Source organism: Dama dama, chromosome 9 (assembly GCF_033118175.1).
Source record: "Dama dama isolate Ldn47 chromosome 9, ASM3311817v1, whole genome shotgun sequence".
Classification (NCBI taxonomy): domain Eukaryota; kingdom Metazoa; phylum Chordata; class Mammalia; order Artiodactyla; family Cervidae; genus Dama; species Dama dama.
The window spans coordinates 99,330,622-99,352,349 of record NC_083689.1 but is presented as its reverse complement, the minus strand read 5'-3'; positions in this window follow the sequence as shown (position 1 = coordinate 99,352,349).

Here is a 21,728-nt window from a genome sequence, read left to right as displayed (position 1 = left end):
GACTTAACTTGCAACTCTCACATTGTGTGTTTTATGTTTTCTTTTTTTGTTAAGTGAGCAAGTGTGAAGTCCAATTTGAGAAAAATAAAAAATAAAGGTGCTTAGTTGTAGAAATCCGTCACTGAGAAAGCGTAAACACATGGTCTCTGTTGCTTAAAGGGTTCTTTGAAATCAAGTAGATTTTAATAACAGTTTTGAAGACTGAAGTTTGTATTCAGACAACCCAAAGAATATCTGTTTAAAACGAGTATTAGAAGCCTTTCCCCTTTCTCACCTTAACATTAAAACTGATCAGATGACTGAATTATTTTAAAAGTATTTTCACAGTAATCTCCTCACATTAAAATATTCTATCTGGTTATATCAAACAATACTTTATTTAGATATTTAGATCTATATTGTTCCTCTATCTCTTTGTAAAGACTTTGGAATGTTCTTATCATCTACATAAAGCAGCATGTGTTTTTATTTATACCATAATTATTATAGCTATAATATTCAGGACACTATTCAATGATTAATTAACTCACAATAATAAATGCAAGGGTTTTCAGTTCATATGGCATTTATGCAGTATTGGACACTACTGATCACTCTTTTTTTCATTATATTTTTTCATTTCTTTACATTTAGACACTGAATAACCATGATTTTCATTCTAATACTTTCTCCCTCTGCCTCTAAAGGTACATATGTAATTTGCATTAATATTTCTTCTGTACTTTTTCCCCTTAGAAACCTCATGACTTAAATATTCATTTCAGCAAGCCTATTAAAGTAAGCAAGTTACATCTCTAGCATTCCTAAGATAGGTCTATGATTGCTTAGTGGAGACCCAAGAGCAGTTAATAGGAACTTGTCAGAGTAAGTCCTTGGGACTGGGGGTATTATGATGTTCACTAGCATGCCATTTATTTATGCAATAAATATTTAGTAAGGACATACAGTGTCTCAAACACTGAGATAGATCATGAATATATACCAACAAATAAGATGAAGAACTCATTCTAGCAAAGACAAAGTAAGCAAGGGAAATGAGGTGAGCGAATATTGTAGCAAACTCCTTATTTGCCGAAAGTTCTGTATGGTGTGAGAATGATTATCTCTTGCTATCACATGAGACAGTTCAAAGAAATGAAACAACTTTTAAAGGTTCAGTCTGGCATGGTTAGTGCATTGCATAATCAGGATGAGAATCTATAATTATCAGGACGTCCAAATTCTTTCTATAGTCCCTTTCTCAAAAGAAATTAACTAGAATGTTGAAACCATAAGCCAGAGAAAGCCATCAGCAAGATGATGAATAGCAGTATCAGGCCTCATCTGCCACACAAACACTGGTTTGGCAGCCATGTGCTGACCAAAGTGCCTTTGCAAGAGCTTTGCAATCCAGGTAGGAGGCTGCAGCATCCTAGTGTCCAAGAGCAAGGACAGCAGCTTTCCGAAGGCAGGCCCGCTGAAAGCAGATCTGAGTGTGGAGCTGGTCTGGAAGTGGCCTGATGACTCATCTGTAGCCCCACTCAACCATCTCCCAGAGTCTCTTTCTCCTAGGGACCCAAAAGGAGCTACTACACATCCCAACAAAATAAACAAAATGAAAATATACCCAACTGAACAGGAAAAAATATTTGTAGAGCATATACCTGAAAAAGAGTAAATATTCCGAGTATATAAGGAACTCCTACAACTCAGTAACAATAACAACAACAACAATAAAACCCCAAATAATTCAATTTTAAAAACAGGCAAAGGACCTGAATATAGATTTCTCCAAAGAGGATATATACAAGATGCCAACAGGTATGTGAAAGTGAAATCGCTCAGTCGTGTCCGACTCTTTGTCAACCCCACGAACTGTAGCCTGCATCAGGCTTCTCCATCTATGGGATTTTCCAGGCAAGAGTACCAGAGTGGGTTGTCATTTCCTTCTCCAGGGGATCTTCCCGACCCAGGGATCGAACCCAGGTCTCCCGCCTTGCAGGCAGATGCTTTACCCTCTGAGCCACTAGGGAAGCTCAGGTATGTGAAAAGGTGCTCAAAATCACTAATCATCAGGAAATTCCAACGAAAACCACAACAGGATATCACCTCACACCTGTTAGGATGTTAGGATGGCTAATATGAAAAAGCCAAAAGATAAAAAAAAAATGTTGGTAAAACTATGAAAATAATTGTATACTGTTAATGGGAGTGTAAAATAGTACAGATATGGAAGAGTGTGAAGAGTTTCCTTGGAAAATTTAAAATAATGCTCCCCTATATTCCAGGAACCCTATTTCTGGGCATGTATATCCAAAGGAATTGAAGCCTCAAAAAGATATTACCACTCCCATGTTCACTGCAGCATTGTTCATCATAGTTAACATATGGCTGTTTAGTTGCTAAGTCGTGTCCAACTCTTTGCAGCCCCATGGACCACAGCCCAACAGGCTCCTCTGCCCATGGGATTCTCCAGGCAAGAATACTGGAGTGGGTTGCCATTTCACAAATTAAATATCCATCAGTGCATGAAAGGGTAAGGAAAATGTAGTATATATAAATATACACAATGGAATATTACTCAGCATTAAAAAAAAAAAAGAAGGAAATCCAGCCATTTGCGAAAACATGGACAGACCTGGTGGGCATTGTGCTAACTGAAAAGAAATTGATGGTCAAAGAGTACCAAGCTCAGTTATACCAGATAAATCAGTTCTGGAGATCTATTGTAAAATATTGTGCCTATAGTTAAAAAAATTGCATTGTATATACAAAAGGTTTTTAAGTGGGTAGATCTTATATTAGGTGCTCTTATCACAAAAGAAAAAAAGGAAGCAGTGGGAGGACATTTTTGGAGGTTATGAATAGGTATATAGCACTGATAATGATGATCGTTTCACAGGTATAATTTATCTTCAAGCACCTCAAGTTGCACATATTAAATATTCACAGCTTTTTACATATCTATCATACTTGAAATAAAAGGTGTTGCCTTTTTTCTTAAAAAGTATGCAAAATCCAGTTATTTAGAGAATGTGTGCCAAGAAGCAAAGATCAAAAAGACATACACAGCATAGTAATCATTCTCCCAGCAAACAATCTCTTCATATGTTTTCTCTGTGCTTCGAATTAAACAGGAGAGCATCTAAGGAAGTGTGTTAAAATGTAGGTGAACATTAATAGACATGTAAGTTGAAGACAAACGGTGGTGGGGAAAGAGACAGTTTAGGTGCTTTAATTGTTTTGAAGATGAATATATTAAAAAATCAGCTAATTTGGGAAAAATGTATATGCTACATTTCTTTTATAAAGTATTCTAATGGAACACTTAATAGAAATCAGTATTATTCTGCCTTGACACTTTATGAATAAAAATTTTTCAGCAGTAACACCATAGTCTTTAAGTTTCTTTTTTACAAATGTGACAAATATTAAGAGAAAGAAAATAGAATGGCAGTGTTACAATTGCGAGATAAAACTGCTGTCATTTTTTCAGTTCTTCCTCGTTTTACAAAAGCAGTGAGAAAAATTGTGAGAGTACTTTCTTTTCTAAGCAGTTTGGAATGATATTATTTAGCTTGGATAACACTATCATTTATTTAGCATCAATATTAATGATTTGGAATGGGACTAAAATTACAGTAATGAAATTCATAGCTGATACTAAGTCCTCAGCTGTTAGAACTGCCGGCGTGAGATAAATATACAAAATGACTTGCACTTCTTAGAACCCTGGTTTATAAATTGCAATGGGAGTCTTAACATGCACTTAGAGTTTGGGGAGCAAGCAATAGATATTTCCAGTGAGGAAAGAAACTCTGAATTGAAAAATACTATTTAAAAACCAATATACCAAATAAAAGAAGATCAGCTCATTTCATTTGAGTACTACTTTGTTGCTTTTACACTCTTTGTAAAGGAAAACTGTGTATTACTCTTTTAAATATAAATTACAGGGACTCTGAGGCTAAAGTCCTGTCCCTGGAATATTCTTACCAACATCAGCTCAGTCCCTTGGAATGTTTTATTTAAAAAAAAAATTTTTACTGAGAAGTTGAGGTGTAATGACATCTCTTAGAGAACAAGCTGAGCTTCCCTCTCCCGTACCTACTACTATCTGCCATTAATCGGGGCAGTGGCACTGGTACCTAACGCCCATCCCCATGAGGGCATTAAATCAAGGGAACATAGGGGACGTAATGGGAGCCATGTTTACATATGTGCAAGAAGCTTTTCTTCTTAGCTTCTGCCTACAGAACATGGTCCTTCCAGTAAAACCTGAGCAGTGTAATTCCACCCTCCCCCCAAGTGAAAGTGAAAGTCGCTCAGTCATGTCCGACTCTTTGTGACCCCAGAGACTGTACAGTCCATGGAATCCTCCAGGCCAGAATACTGGAGTGGGTAGCCTTTCCTTTCTCCAGGGGATCTTCCCAACCCAGGGATTGAACTGGGGTCTCCTGCATTTCAGGCAGATTCTTTACCAGCTGAGCCACCAGGGAAGGCCAAGAATACTGGAGTGGGCAGCCTACCCCTTCTCCAGGGGATCTTCCTAACCCAGGAATCGAACTGGGGCCTCCTGCAATTCAGGCAGATTCTGTACTAACTGAGAAATCAGGGAAGCCCCAGCCCCAGCTATTCCCGAAAGGTTGATCACAGAGGCATCGGGGCAAAGAATAACACCTTGGATAATAAGTGCCAAGTCCTTAGCAGAGAACAACAGAGAAAAAAACTTTCTTTAAACCAACTGAAGGTGTTTTTAAGCCCCCAAACTGAGGGGTGTGAAATGATTTTCTGAGGGAAGAACTTAATTTTGAGAAGTTTATGAAAAATAAAAAGTTAAAGACCATCCTCATCAACTCCACCATAAGGGCAGCTACCATTCACTGTTAACCAGCTACGTGGCGGGTGTTCCAACTGGTACTTTACACACGTGACTCCATTCTGTGTGGACAGCATCCCTCTACAAAGTATCATTCGTACCATTAAACACACGAAGAAATGACGTCTCAAAAAGTGCTAGTAACATAAAGAAGAAAGGTTGCCAAGTATCACAGCCCACACACAGCCAAGGGCAGGGAGCCTGGCTTCCAAATTTGATGGTATTTTCACCCAGTGTGGTAACTACCTACAAAAGATTATCAGAATTTAGATAAATGTAGAAAAATGATACCAAGATCAAACTAGACTAACACAAATTCCCAAGGATTAGTAGGCAATGAATTTTCACTGGTGTATATTAAGAAGGAATTAAGAATTTATATCAGAATGCCAACACAATAGTTACATGTGTATAGAATTAGCATGTGTTAACTTTATAAAATTCTCTACATAAAGTTCTGTGCATTTTTTTTCCTGTATTCATGTTTTCTTTCTTAAGCCAAAAGTATAACACTTGGTGTACTTTTAATTTCTTATAAGAACTATATAGTAAATGACTTTACGTGACTATTAATGACAAAATTTCTAAACCCCAGATTTACATCAACTGGCTCTCCATTCTAGATCTGTTAATTATCAAGGCTTATGCCTTTTTGAGAGGGCTACATGTTACCGATGGAGTAAGAAATGGCAACCCACCCCAATGTTCTCGCTTGGAAAATTACATGGATGGAGGAGCCTGGTGGGTCACAGTCCCTGAGGTCACAGAGAGTCGGACACAACAGAGTGACTGAGCAGACACACGTATTACCAAAGCAGATATGATGGCATTTAGGCAAGGCAAGAGGAGAAGGGGATGACAGAGGATGAGATGGTTGGATGGCATCACTAACTCAGTGGACATGAGGTTGAGCAAGCTCCAGGAGTTGGTGATGAACAGGGAGGCCTGGCGTGCTGCAGTCCATGGGGTCGAGAAGAGTCGGACACGACTGAGCGCCTGAACTGAAGCAAAGGTAACACTATCAGTAATAACTGTAGAGTCATCAGTTAACTCTCCTCCCTACAGATTTTTACAAAGAAATGTGATTATTTAGAACTAAATAGAAATTAAATTTTCCCCCTAAAAATAAAATCACGAATGCTTATAATATGCCGTAAAAGGAAAAAATCCTCAATAGAAAGCTTGGCTTAAAATCTCTTAAATCCTGATAACCACTTGCTTAAGCAACCATTCTCTGACCACAGGAGATGGAAAAAGTTAAGGAATTTGAAACAGAAAGTTATGGGAGTAGTGGTATAGCATTGTTGCTAAGCGAGGGATAGTGCATTGCAGAGAAGAGGATGAGACAATTAGCTCCTTTCTTAGGTAGGAAAGGAGGAAAAGGCATATAAATAAGAGAAAAAAAGTTTCTACAAACTATGTTCAAAATTTAAAAAGCATGCCCCACCTCTAGCATTATCTTCCTGCTGAAACAATGCTGAATTTCTACATAGCTTGTCATCCCTGTCCAATACTAAGAACAAATTATTTCTGAAGTTCCTATTTGTTGCACATCACATTCCTGTCGCAAGCGTCTCTGATAACCCTTTTGCAAAGACAGTTTTGAATCTACAAAACACTATAACAGGACTAACAGTCAATTTCACTTCAGAATTATAAAAAAGATAAAAACAAAGCCCAATATTGCAGGTGACTCAGGATTCTCACAGAATAGATAAAGCAGGAAATTTGAAAGCCTCATATTTTGACAAAAATTTCAGTGAAAAGGTAAAATAATATAGAATATGAATTCCCTTTCCAAAAAAAAAAATAGTAATGTAAATTAATGAGAAATAGGGATAACAATTCTAGCGTCATGGCATCTTTTTTTATAGACATATAATGGATAAATCGATCTGCTAACATGGGCTAATATAATTTTAAAAATTAAACTTTCAAAACCATAGTAAGAAGCTGTCTTAGTCTACTGGAGTTACCAGAACAGAATACCATAGGCTAGCTGGCTTAAATGACAGATATTTATTTTCTCACAATCTGGAAGCTGGAAAACTCAAGATCAAAGTCCTGAAAATTTCAATCCTATTCCTCCAAAATAAATAAATAAATAAACAATCTTTTTTTAAATAAAGTATCATCCCATTAATTTATGAGCTCTTTTCAATATATAGTTTGAGTATCTCATTATTATACTCTTTATTTCAATTATAACTGGTAGCTAACAGAGGAAGTCAAAATTAAATGCTAAATTGGATGTATAGTATGTTTTATTATATTTTCAGAAAAGTTTAAACAGTCTCTTTTTTCAAAGAGATAGCATAGACATGGAAAACTATAAGATAAATAGACTGGAAAAAAAATGCTACACAAGAACTGAATTAAATAAAAGATATTCTAGGTAACATAATTTGATGTGAGTACTCTCCATTTTTATGGGAAAGATTATGTCATGATAAAAGGAAATCTCATTATCTTGATTGGACAGGATCATTATAATCTACTAATAATTTGAATAATTTGACAGTCTATAAAGGTTTAGCGGGCTTTCGGAAGCTATTTAAATTACCTAAATGCTTTGTGTGCTAGAATAGGAAGGTATGCCAAGATAAACTGTGCTTTGCAAAGGAATGAAACAGGTTGATCATTTAAATGAGAAATAAGCAAGAAGGGGAATTCAAAGCAGACAAAAGCAACTGGGAGAGGTGAAGATAGAAAAAAGGAAAGCATTTTGATCTTTCTGGTGAAAGGCTTTAGGAATAATGAGAATATTGCAGATTTGGTGTTCAATGCAATGGAAAACTGATGAAGGGCTTCAGGTAGGGAAAGATGGGTCAGTGTGACAGATGAAGAAGCCAGCTTTGACAATAATAGCCAGACAGATGAAAAGTACTCCATCCTGAAAATGGGAAATCAAGCGAAAATGAGGTAGTAGCTGGCAAGCTGAAGATAATCATGTCTATTTTACAGTGAGAAAATAATATAAAGAGGAACAGGGACTAGAACGCAGAAAGCAATTGTAGTGCTTCCTTGAGGGACTGGCAAAATCTAAGTTATCAAAAGATAATTATTGAATGAAACAATTAGTGATTCAGTGAATGACAGTACGTTCAGTTGAACAAACACATCTAGTACACACTCTGTATCAGGTGAGTTTGTTGCTATGGGTGGATAGCAAAAATGGTGTCTGAGCTTCCTTCTCTGCTGAGCTAAAGAGATGACGACATTTCCAACAACAAATAGAAATCTACATTTAATCTTCATGGATGCATTCTGGTTTTGCTGGGACTTAATCCTAACGTCACTGACTACTTGGAAAATATTTATTGTTGACTGGCAAAAAGAAGGCATTTTCAAGTGTAACTTCTAAGCTTTCAAGCTTACTAGCAAATTGAATATTAAAGTCAATATAATTTGCATTTATGAAGATTTATATGCATAGAAGTGAATTTTTCAGAATGTTTCTATCTATCTCAGCCCCTGGAAAATGAGAAAAATGAAACATTAAACTGAGTCTTGCAGCTTACCTCCTCTGTCATTTATGACACCTAATTCTGCATCTTGCAAAATAAGAGTATAATGTCAGAAAGCATTTGGTTGATGGTTGAGGAAAATATTAAATGATGCTGTTATTCACCTACAAATGTCAGTGCCAAATAATACAGCAGCGACTTGCTCCTGGATTTGTATATTCTCTACCCACAGGTTTAAGAACCAGCAGAAAAGAGAAATGAAAGATATTCTGCCTTGAGCTTCAGGTATTGTTTAAGGCCTATTTGCAATAATGATATCTTCTTCATTGGAATATTATAAAGTATTTTTAGATCTGAAATGCCTTTGAAATATTACAAAGTGTTTTCAAATCTAAAATGAGTTATTCAAGAGAAAGTAAATCCCTTGCAAGCTATTTGAATTATCTATGTAGAAAATAGCTATTTCTAGTCCATAGTATTAGAAAAACAATCATCTTCCCTGACACTGTTTCTTCCACTTTCCTTGCTGAAATAAGTAACTTACCGTGGTGCTTCATATTGGACCCTGCCAAAACTAAAGATAACAGCTTTATTTGTAATATAAATGAACACAATCTTAGCATAGGTTTGGGGCAATAGATACTGAACTTTTAAAAATAGCCATATTGCATTGCTCCTAGGATGTTTTGAAATCTCTCAAGTATTGATTGGAAAGAGTTTTACTTTCTTGGTCAATCACAGAATTCAGTGTGGCTCAGATTTGATGAAATAGAGTAAGATAAATTGTTATGTCCAGTAATAAATTCCCAATGTATCTTTGAATTTGTGGCCCAAAGAAAAATTTTAAATAGAGTATGAAAAGGTGAAGACCTTCTTGCAAGACCTGTGAAGTTGTAATTTGGGATGTGTTAACTATATGATCAGTGGCACAATTTTACTCAGCGAACTTTTGCTTGACCAGGAACTTGTTTAAAATGGCTACTTTCATCTTCACTTGGAGGCAAACTTTAATGCCCAAGAGACAAGTATAGCTGTTTAGATAATTAAATAGTTTGTTTTATTCAATGTTTGGGGGCGGAAATAAATGCCTGACAGTGTGAAGGTAGCAAGCTTAATTACCACTTCTAGAGCCACTGCAAATCACTTGTGTGACCATTCTGTCTTAATTATATAGCAAGATGAAAATGGTACCACTGCCCAAGACAGAATGCTTGCTATAAAACCTGCCACACGGGGAGATGAAATAGTGAAGTTAGAATTACCTTAATGGCTAAAACACTAGTTTGGGAATCCAGCAACTACTGCTGTTTAATCTCTCTCCATCTTTTCCTCACAAGGCCAACACTCCCTTGGTTATATTAATTAAATGGAAATGATTATATTTTCAGTTTCTGTGAGATAACACACAAGTAACACAATCAAGACACGTAGCAATTTTTGCTCCTCGGAAGAATACAAATAAAAGGAGAAAAAATTATGACAAATAAATCAGAATTACCATTTATCAGGGTGGATAGAAATTTGATTTGTGATTAAGTTACAAGTTATGCTAAGTGAATTTTTGTTAAATAAGAAATATTTCGAGTTTTCAAGGCTCAATTTCCCAGCGATTTGGTGGGGCTATGGTTTTTATTATGTTTCTACTAGAAAAAAAAAATCCTGATGTCACTACCTAATGTACTTGGCAAGCTGCTCACAATGCACCACACCTCTAGGAAATAGAACCGGTGCCTAACACATTTCTTTAAGCAGGTGATGTGCGAATCCAGATGGTTTCCTAAGCAAGTTTCATTGTATTTCCAATCTCAGAAGAGAGAGGCAGAAAAATATAGGCAAGATATTCAATATAGATATATTTCAGAGGAGGTAAAGTAGCAGTCTTGAATAAACAACTTAAAATTCATGAGGAGCGATAGCATAGACTGTGTGAGGCTTATTTGAACAGGGATGCAGAGACAGGCATAGGTCCTGGCTCCATGACCCCAGCTCAATTATAGAGCCCCTAAGCGTTTGCCAACAAAGGTCCATCTAGTCAAAGCTATGGTTTCTCCAGTAGTCATGTATAGATATGAGAGTTGGACTATTAAGAAAGCTGAGCACCGAAGAATTGATGCTTTTGAACTGTGGTGTTGGAGAAGACTCTTAAGAATCCCTTGTACTGAAAGGAGATCCAACCAGTCCATCCTAAAGGAAATCAGTCCTGAATATTCACTGGAAGGACTGATGCTGAAGCTGAAACTCCAATACTTATACTTTGGCCACCTGATGTGAAGAACTGACTCATTGGAAAAGACCCTGATGCTGGGAAAGACTGAAGGTGGGAGGAGAAGGGGACGACAGAGGATGAGATGGTTGGATGGCATTGCCAACTCAATGGACATGGGTTTGACTAAACTCCGGGAGTTACTGATGGACAGAGAGACCTGGCGTGCTGCAGTACATGGGGTTGCAAAGAGTTGGACCTGACTGAGTGACTGAACTGAACTGAACTGAACTGAACTGAAGCATATGCTTTCCATTATCTCAGAACTGGGAAGAACTCTAACAATTTCTTCATTCACATTCCCACTTTTAAGATGAAGAAACTGAGGCTCAAAGGGAGTGAGGGACTTGCCAATAGTCCCAGAACCAGCAGGGGCATACACAGGTGAAAACAGCCCAGCGTTTTTGCCACTGCAAACATGCCACCCTTCCTCAATGGAAAAAAAAAACTACAACAACAAATATGCTGAATCACTATAGACTACTGTATGCCCTCTAGCATTCCCTCCAACTCTAAATGTGCATATTTTTACATCAACATAGTAAAAGTTCAGAAAGTGTTAAATATTTACATAGAAAGCAATTTTAAGCTGGTTAAACCAACAAAGCAGAGAAGCTAAATGTAGAATAAAAATGGAAGAGAAAGCACCACGTGCTCTTCTCCTCAAACCTCACTGTCAATCTTTAACATTTACTCTCCAGCATTGATATTCAAGATGATGTTTTTCTTTATTTACTATTTCCATTTGCAAAAGCCACTCCATTTCAAACTTCCAGGAATCTACAATAAAATCACATTAAGCTAAGTAATAAAATGCCATTATTGGAGTGACAAGAAGCTTCACTACCTGAAGCTTATAATGCTTGCTCACCTACCAACAGGGATGTTGTGAGGATTAATGAGATATTTAAGAAGCGTTTTATGCGTACAGAGAAAAGAGCCTCATAAATGCAAAGGAGAAATAACACTAGTTTATCTCCCCCATCAACAGAGGGAATCTTGTCTAAACAGATGGACCTGGAATGATGTCTTGAAATTGAGAAAACACGACCTGTGCTAGAGGAGGCTTAGGAGAAAGGGCTTCTTGAGAATAAAAATGCCTCTGAAACCAGATAGGTTTTATTCTTCAAATGTGTATCTAGGGCAATCTACCATCTTGGTGTGCCCTTGACCTTGGTGTTTCTTCGGTTGTGGATTTGCAGTGCACAAAGCCACACTGTTCTAGAACTGGCTGGCCACTCTCTTTGTAGGCGTTTTCTCTTGAATGGTTTTCATTTTTCTTAGCTTATTGACAACTTCACTTTCTAATAATCAAATTCAAACTGTGAATTACTTAACCAAGTGTGACGATGACATATTTGGGGAAAACGTTCAGACAAAGTATTTAACGTGAGACTTCCCTGGTGGTCCAGTGGTTAAGACTCTGTGCTTTCAATGTAGGAGGCCTGAATTTGTTACCCACTCAGGGAACTAGATCCTACATACCTCAACTAAGAGTTCACAAGTCACAGTGAAGATCCAGTGTGTTGCAGGTAAGACTTAGGGCAGCCAAATCTAAAATAATAATAAAAATGTTTTTAAAAATAATAACAAAAATAATAATAAAATAATCTTAGTTCCCATTCACAAAGGCCACATTAGCTTTGGGGACAGTCAAGCAAAACAAGGGAAATCACTGTAACATTTCAGTCCAAACTTCACCATCTAATTTAACTACTGATATTTCACCATCCCAGCCGTTTCTGATCTATCTCAGAGTAAGAAGCTCCCACTAATCTAATTTTTCTAATTATTCATTCTTAGTTGCACTAGGTCTTTGCTGCTGCACGTGGGCTGTCACGAGTTGCAGTGAACGGGGGTTACTCTCTGCTGCGGTGCCTGGACTTCCTATCGCGGTGGCTTCTCTTGTTGCAGAGCACAGGCTCTAGGATCATGGGCTTTGGTCGTTGCAGCATGCTGGCTCAGTAGTTTGTGGCATGTTGCTCTACAACATGTGGAATCTTCCCAGAGCAGGGCTCAAACTTGTGTCTCCTGCATTGACAGGTGGACTCTTATTCACCACCAGGGACGCCTGCTCACGCTAACCTTAACCACAATCTCCTACAGTAGTGCTATGTGTTTCCTCAGGGTTGACAACAGAGGGGAGTTTCCAAAGGGTTGTAACTCCTGAAATTCACTGTGAATTGCCTGATCACTGATCAAACAACCCCATTGTTTGAAGATGTGGTTGCATACAGCATTTGCCCAGAATGCATCCTGTCTGTTGAGTACCATTCTCAACACGTTTTGGAAATGCTAAGATGCCTTTGCTTCTATTTTGGACCTCTCTTTGAACTCTATTTATCTTCCCTTTCACATCTCACTGTTCCTTCTATTTCTTCCAATAAAATTTTAATGTCAAAAATAACAAAAATCTATGAAATGTTAGAAGCAAGTTAAATACTCCGTTTAAAAACTTAGCTTAAAATACAGACTATCCCTGCCATTACAGTTTCTAACCCTGGAGGAATTATGGAGAACTTTAGGGCGGATAAAATATGGACTTTGCAAAAGCAAATGTTATACAACTTTAAAACAGTTGTTGTAGCCTGTGTTAGCAATTTCTTTTTCTTTCTTTTTTTTTTTTTCAATATACTGAAACATCAAAAAATGAAACAGTCCACAGCATTCTTACCCTCTGGCAGATGCTGGGACTGTGATGAGACCAAACAATAGAAGCATCTATCTTTTACTCTGTTGTCAACGGTTTTCTTACTATAACTCTATAAAGAAAATGCACTCTTTTGTCTCTTTTATGCATCTTTACATGGCAGATCCATTTGATAAACCACATATTACCAGGAAAAGGGGACCTTAACTTCAAACTCTACTCCATGATGACCTCCTTCTGTTCCAAATGACTATATGCAGAGAAAAGAAGAAAAGGCATTATTCCCCCAGCGACCTAATGCTCATTCTAGCACACTAGTTGTCTAAACAGAGTTATAGCTGCCTTGACTGTTTCCTGCCTCTAGCTCCTTGTAGATTGATGCCTATTTGCCTGAATTGCTACTTTTCATTCTGCAGTACAGCTTGAAAAACAAGCAGCATCTGAAACCAACAAGCCAGGTCACGTTTGGAAGGTTCATCCATATCCATGGGCTTCCCTGGCGGCTCAGCTGGTAAAGAATCCGCCTGCAATGCGGGAGACCTGGGTTTGATCCCTGGGTTGGGAAGGTGCCCTGGAGACAGGAAAGGCTACCCACTCCAGTATTCTGGCCTGGAGAATCCCATGGACTGTGTAGTCCATGGGGTCCCAAAGAGTCAGACACGACTGAGAGACTTTCCCTTTCCATATACATGCTGTGCGCACATGCTCAGTTGCTCCGCCTCCCAAATTTACCGTGAGTGTTCTCAGCCCCCCACAAGGTATAATTCTGCATTCTCCCTGATATTACGATTATATGGGAAATGGTTCTAACATTTTTCTGCAGCTCATAATGGAAGCAAAAGATGACAGTTGTAGCTGGATACCTAAAAATAGGAGCCCCCCTGAAAACGTACATAGAAACTCCATATTTTAACCAGAAAAGTTGAAGAAAGCCATGAGAATTCTCATTTTCTGTGGAAAACATTCAAATATGCTTCTATCCTGTGTACCTCCCTGGTGATCCAATGGTAGAGAACCTCCTTGCCAATGCAGGGCTCCATCCCTGGTCCAGGAAGACCCCACATGTGGCAGAGCAACAAAGTCTATGATTCCCAACAACCAAGCACCTGTTTCAAAACAAGAGATGTCACTGCAATGAGAGGCCTGAACACTGCAACGAAGAGTAGCCCTCCACCCTCACTGCAGTCAGAAAAAGCCCGTTTGCAGCAAAGAAGACCCAGTGGAGCCAAAAAATAAATATAAATAAATATATCTTAGAAAAAAAAATACACACACACACACACATACATATACACTTTCACCATGTAGAGTTGTCTTACAAATAGCAATGCTTCAATTTTTAGACATCTGATGTATGTCTGATAAGATAAGCTTAGCTATGACTGTAATTCTGGGTCCATAAAAACTTGAAACCAGCAACAAATATTTTTGAGCTCCTACTTCTTTCAGGGAACAAAAGGATGAGGAAGTCATGAGCTTCAGAAGCTGATAGATCAGTAGAAACATAATGCAAGGATATGAGCCACTAGAAGAACCCAGATTCACACCAAGGTAAAGTAGAGTGGATAGGGAAGTAAGAAAAAGGAATTAGGGCAGTTTGAAAAGGGGGGAGCGGGTGGATTTCCTTTAGGAAGATGGCAGACAAAAATATCTTCCTGGAAGGAGTACTATTTGATGTCGAGGCTTGAGGGACAAGGAGATTCTGAAACACAGCAGAGGGGAGCTATTTCTTTCTTTTCTGTGTTATCAATAAGGTGACACTCTCCTATCATTCTTGAATGCTAACCGTGATGAAGCAAAGAATATTTTTTTCCTTAAATATTTTTATCAGATTAACATATACTCATTCCTTAGGTGATGTTGCTGGTTAAGGCTCTCTGGGATTCACTCCTGTCTTTTTAACTAGCTAGCTGTATAGCCCTGGACACATTACTTAAAATATTTTGTGTCTCAGTTCCTGTACCTGTAAAATGAATGTGATTCCAGTTTCTACTTCACAGGGCTGCCATGAAGATTATGTGAGAAAAAAGTATGTAAAAATCTTAGGGAGATATAGCAACACAGTAAGCAACTTCTACATGTTAGATGTTGTGAACACTGCCAGAGGTATCAGTATGAATAAAAAGTTGGCAGCGGGGGCGGGGGGGGTGGGGGAACGATATTTAACTGTGTAGGCTGGTCTGAATATAGGACAGGAAAGTCATAAATGAACTACCGAGGATCATCTCCTGGAAACATAATGGGGGTCTTACATATTGTGAAAGACGATGGACACCAGAACTGGAAGGTCCTTCTCAGGGACTGGAAGTGATAAAGCATCAGTGTTGCATGGAATGAAGTAGGAAAGACACAGGGTAATTATCAGACCAGTTCAGTCGCTCAGTTGTTTCTGACTCTTTGTGACCCCATGGACTGCAGCCTGCCACATCTCCCTGTCCATCACCAACTCCTGGAGTATTCTCAAACTCGCGGCCATTGAGTCGGTGATGCCATCCAGCCATCTCATCCTCTGTCGTCCCCTTCTCCTCCTGCCCTCAATCTTTCCCAGCATCAGGGTCTTCTCAAATGAGTCAGCTCTTCGCATCAGGTGGCCAAAGTATTGGTGTTTCAGCCTCGGCACCAATCCTTCCAATGAATATTCCAATGAATACTCAGGACTGATTTCCTTTAAGATGGTCTGGTTGGATCTCCTTGCAGTCCAAGGGACTCTCAAGAGTCTTCTCCAACACCGCAGTTCAAAAGCGTCAATTCTTCAATGCTCAGCTTTCTTTATAGTCCAACTCTCACATCCATACATGACCACTAGAAAAACCATAGCCTTGTCTAGACAGAACTTTAGACAGCATAGTAATGTTTCTGCTTTTTAATATGCTGTCTAGGTTGGTCATAGTTTTTCTTCCAAGGAGCAAGTCTCTAATTTTATGACTGCAGTCACCCTCTGCAGTGATTTTGGAGCCCAAGAAAACCGTCTGTCAATCTTTCCATTGTTTTCCCATCTATTTGCCATGAAATGATGAGACCAGATGACATGATCTTAGTTTTCTGAATGTTGAGTGTTAAGCCAGCATTTTCACTCTCGTCTTTCACTTTCATCAAGAGACTCTTTAGTTCCTCTTCACTTTTTGCCATAGGGTGGTGTCATCTGCATATCTGAGGTTATTGATATTTCTCCCAACAATCTTAATTCCAGCTTGTGCTTCATCCATCCCTGCACAAGGCTGAATAATGTTCAAACTAGCACACAATAGAAAGCATCTCACATGCCAGCAAAGTAATTCTCAAAATCCTCCAAGCCAGGCTTCAACAGTACATGAACCGAGAACTTCAAGATGTACAAGCTGGATTTAGAAAAGGCATAGGAACTTGAGATCAAATTGCCAACATCCACTGGAACATCAAAAAAGAAAGAGAATTCCAGAAAAATATCTACTTCTGCTTTATTGACTACGTCAAAGCCTTTGACTGTGTGGATCACAACACAATGTGGAAAATCCTTAAAGGCAGAGGAATACCAGAACACCTTACCTGCCTCCTGAGAAACCTGTGTGCAGGTGAAGAAGCAACAGTTAGAACTGGACATGGAACAGCAGACTGGCTCCAAATCCGGAAAGGAGTACGTCAAGGCTGTATATTGTCATTCTGCTTTTTAACTAATATGCAGAATACATCATGAGAAATGCTGGACTAGATGAAGCACAAGCTGAAATCAAGATTGTTGGGAGAAATATCAATACCTTCAGATATGCATATGACACCACCCTTGTGGCAGAAAGCAAAGAACTAAAAAGCCTCTTGATGAAAGTGAAAGAGAGTGAAAAAGTTGGCTTAATACTCAACATTCAGAAAACTAAGTCCATGGCATTAGGTTGAGTCACTTCATGCAAATAGATGGGGAAATAATGGAAACAGTGAGAGACTTTGTTTTTCAGGCTCCAAAATCACTGCAGATGGTGACTGCAGCCATGAAATTAAAAGACACTTGCTTCTTGGAAGAAAAGCTGTGACCAAGATGGACAGCATGTTAAAAAGCAGAGACATTAATTTGCCAACAAAGGTCTGTGTAGTCAAAGCTTAGATATTTCCAGTAGTCATGTGTGGATGTAAGAATTGGACTATAAAGAAAGCTGAGCACTGAAGAATTGATGCTTTTGAACTGTGGTGTTGGAGAAGACTCTTGAGAGTCCCTTGGACTACAAGGAGATCAAACCAGTCAGTTCTAAAGGAAATCAGTCCAGAATATTCATTGGAAGGAATGATGCTGAAGTTGAAACTCCAATACTTTGGCCACCTGATACAAAGAACTGACTCATTGGAAAAGACCCTGAAGTTGGGAAAGATTGAAGGCGGGAAGAGAAGGGGACAACAGAGGAAGAGATGGTTAGATGGCATCACCAATTTGATGGACATGAGTTTGAGCAAGCTCCAGGAGTTGGCGATGGACAGGGAATCCTGGCATGCTGCAGTCCATGGGGTCGCAAAGAGTCAGCCATGACTGAGCAACTGAAGTGAATGAACTGAACTGAAGCAGGGTAATAATATACAGCCTTGACGTACTCCTTTCCCAATTTGGAACCAGTTCATTGCTCCATGTCCAGTTCTAACTGCTGCTCTTTGACCTGCATACAGATTTCTCAGAAGCAGGTAAGGTGGTCTGGTATTCCCTCTCTTGAAGAATTTTCCATAGTTTGTTGTGATCCACACAAAGGCTTTAGTGTAGTCAATGAAGCAGAAGTAGATGTTTTTCTGGACTTTTCTTGCTTTTTCTATGATCCAGTGGATGTTAGCAATTTGACCTCTGGTTCCTCTGCCTTTTCTAAATCCAGCTTGAATATCTGGAAGTTCTTGGTTCACATACTGTTGAAGCCTAGTTTGGAGAATTTTGAGCATTACTTTGAGTGTGTGAAATGAGTTCAATTGTGTGATAGTTTGAACATTCTTTGGCATAGATTTTCTTTGGGATTGGCATGAAAAGTGACCTTTCCCAGTCCTGTGGCCACTGCTGAGTTTTCCACATTTGCTGGCATACTGAGTATAGCACTTCAACAGCATCATCTTGAGGATCTGAAATAGCTTAACTGGAATTCCATCACCTCCACTAGCTTTGTTCCTAGTGATGCTTCCTAAGGCCCACTTGAGTTCACATTCCAGGATGTCTGGCTCTCAGTGAGTGATCACACATTGTGATTATCTGGGTCCTGAGGACCTGTTTTGTACGGTTCTTCTGTGTATTCTTGCCACCTCTTATTAATATCTTCTGCTTCTGTTAGGTGCATACCATTTCTATCTTTTATTGTGTCCATCTTTGCATGAAATGTTCCCTTGATATCTGCAATTTTCTTTGAGATCTCTGTTTTCCATGACAATGGAACAGAAAACACACTCCAGTTCTTTTCAAAGGAAAAGTCAAGATAGTATCCTGGCCCTAGCATGACCATCACAAGAACTCTCCTCTTTGTGGAACCCTTTCACATCTTGGCCTCACTGCACCATGATCCTGAGTCTTTAACAAGAGCATGTACCGTGTCATGTGAAGGACACCGATCTCTCCCAAGCTTCTGGCATTCAAAAAAAAAAAAAAAAGTTATGCTGCTTTTTGTTATCCATATCCATGGCTGAGTTTCTCCTCAGTGAATCTCTATGTTAAAATGTTGGTCCTAGACTCTAAACTTTGTGAAGATAAGTCTGCTTGCCTAATTTGCCTGGCACTTGGTAGATCATTGTATACGTGTCTATGTTTATATATACAGATATAAATAGATGTATAATTTTGTCAACCACTTAGTCAATTAAATCATTTCAAATAGTAAAGCTTAACATGACACAATTAAATAGCAAAACTATTTTGCAACTTTCATAACATAGGATTAACTAAGTATAGACTAAAGTAACCAAAATAATTCTTAGGATTAAGAGTCACTGAGGTATTACTTAGCTTGAAATTAATTCTATTCTATTGTCAAGGTGGTTAACATAACTTCCCACCATTGTTGAAAAGAAAGGAAAGATACTCATCCTTAAATAGCTATAGCAGGCATGTTTTATAAAATGGGCAGTGGCAAAGAATCTCAACCCACTAGGTTATAGCATTGCAAGAATGTTGAAGGTACTAATGAGTACGGCATTAACAAAGCTAAAGAAATTACATTTTCCAATGCAAAGAGATCATGGTAGAAAAATGGGAAAATACTGGTGTAGACAAAATTGCCCTGGCTTCTTTAGAGTAAAACATTTTATAGTCTTTAGCATGGCCATATAAATTATAGACACCCTAAAATAAGGTAAAATATCCCATAGTTCCCAAACTTAACTGAACGATCCTGATGTTCTCTTGAACAAACTTTGCAAAAATGTTGCTCTGTACTTTGAAGCTGGAAGTTTGGCAAGTTGCAGAGTTTCTGAACTCTAACCATTTAGTATGCAAACCTTGATATAAGACATTTCATATTTCAAAATGAGTCATATCAGGATTAAATGAAGATATGAAAAAGAAATGCTGCAAATGTAGATTTAATGAAGAGTCTCCATATGATCCATACAGGAAGACAGACACTTCTTTTATGAAGTCCTCTAGGAAAGAGAAACCAAAAGACAGACCAGAAATATACCAAACAAGATCCATTTCGAAAAATATAGATTGACCTCAATGTGCTTGTATATGTAAGTATTTTTTCCATTTGGTAAACAAAAGTGGATGATTCTATAGTAGTGTTCAGAGGTTTGTTTCTTTTTTTTTTTTTTAATTGAGTTTGACCCACTGCCTTTGACTGACTAGACTATAACTAGATGTATCAACTAAAATTAAAATGTCCGTGAAGTTTTGTGTTAGAGAAGAAAAACCTGATAACACCACCAATTACAGAAGGATGTGTAGACCAACCCTTTCTGTTTAGATAAACCACATGTTATGGCATTATTTAAATGAAAAAAAAAAAAAAAGAAATAATCCAAGTGAATTTAAAATAATCATAATGAGAAAACAAAGATTTGGGGCAAAATTTTTCACATTTTAACAATAGGAAGATTATTTTTAAACAGAATGTTATTGCTAATTGAACTAAAAATAGTGAAATATGAAGATGTCTTTTCTCTGCCATTTTAACACAAAATAGAAATGTTATGATAGGTGTATGTTTGGGCACACTTGTTTGACAGAATAATCCCTGAAACACAGGAATATGTCCGAATTGCTGTGCTGCATACAGGATATATTTGAATCAAGAAAGTTCAATTAATAAATATTTAAAGATTTAAAAAATTGCTCCACCATTAAAAAGTAAAACCACCTTCTTTGATATTTATTTCCTATCTAGTTCTTTGGCCATGATAAGGGAAGGAAAATTAGTATAACATTGAAGTTGGGAAAACAAATTTCAAAGAGAAGCAATGTAAAAGGATATGCTCAAGAAAGTTCAGTTTAAAGTATTCTAAAGAATTTCATCATAACAAGAATAAGAAAATGGGGGAAATGCAGCATAGAAACTTATTTTATCAATATTTATTTTAAAAGTTCAATCAGTGACTGAGCCCAAAGGGCTTTTATCTGTGGGAAAGCATGATTTCAAATACAGTCATTTATATCAGCACAGAGGATGAAAGATGTGAAAGGGAAATTAAATTTTCAATGAAGCAATTGCCAATCACTTTGCCATTTAAAACAGAATGAATTAGCAGGTGCACAAAGTATTTTATTTCATTTTTGACCTTCAGGAGTCATACTATTTGTTGATAAGACACCACACAGGAAACTGAAATGCACTGGTAATAACTGCTATAAATCAAACTTTATGAATATACAATGTGGTCAGTCCTTTTGGTTTTGCTGACTGTATCATTAAAAGTTTTATTTGTTCTTTGAATGATTCACAGTATACATTTTTAAAGAGATAATAAAAAATTAGAAATACTTATAATAATATAAGGCATTAAACTGATAAATAATAAAATAACATTGAAATTCTAATTTCATTGTTTTATTGCCTCCCAGTCTTAGAAAGCTGAAGGAAATTATGTGGTTCTTTGATAGACCATCTCTAATCATTAACTGTGTACAACACTGTCCTAGCAGAGCATTTTCTAGTTATGTAACACATACACATAGACATTATTTTCTCTGTGTCAGTGGTTTGATTTGCAATCCATTCGATATTTACAACCCAATAAAAATATTTTAAATAAACCTAATTTATAGGTCAAGAAAATCTGACACAGAGAGTGCAGATAACTTGCCCACGGTCACACATCTAGCAGATGGCAATCCCCCAAATTTTTCTAGATAACGAAGTTCTAGGTTGTTTTTAATAATTAAGGCTGTTGCCTTACCATGCTCAGAGTAAATTCACAATTTATTCATAATCTTAGGATTTTGAACTAAATTTAATTTTATTTCTAACAACAACTCACTTCCACAAAATGTACCAGTTTTAAATGAAGAAAAAAATTTTATTAAATCTTAAAATACATTGGACAGTAAATATTATACATGTCTGAAGT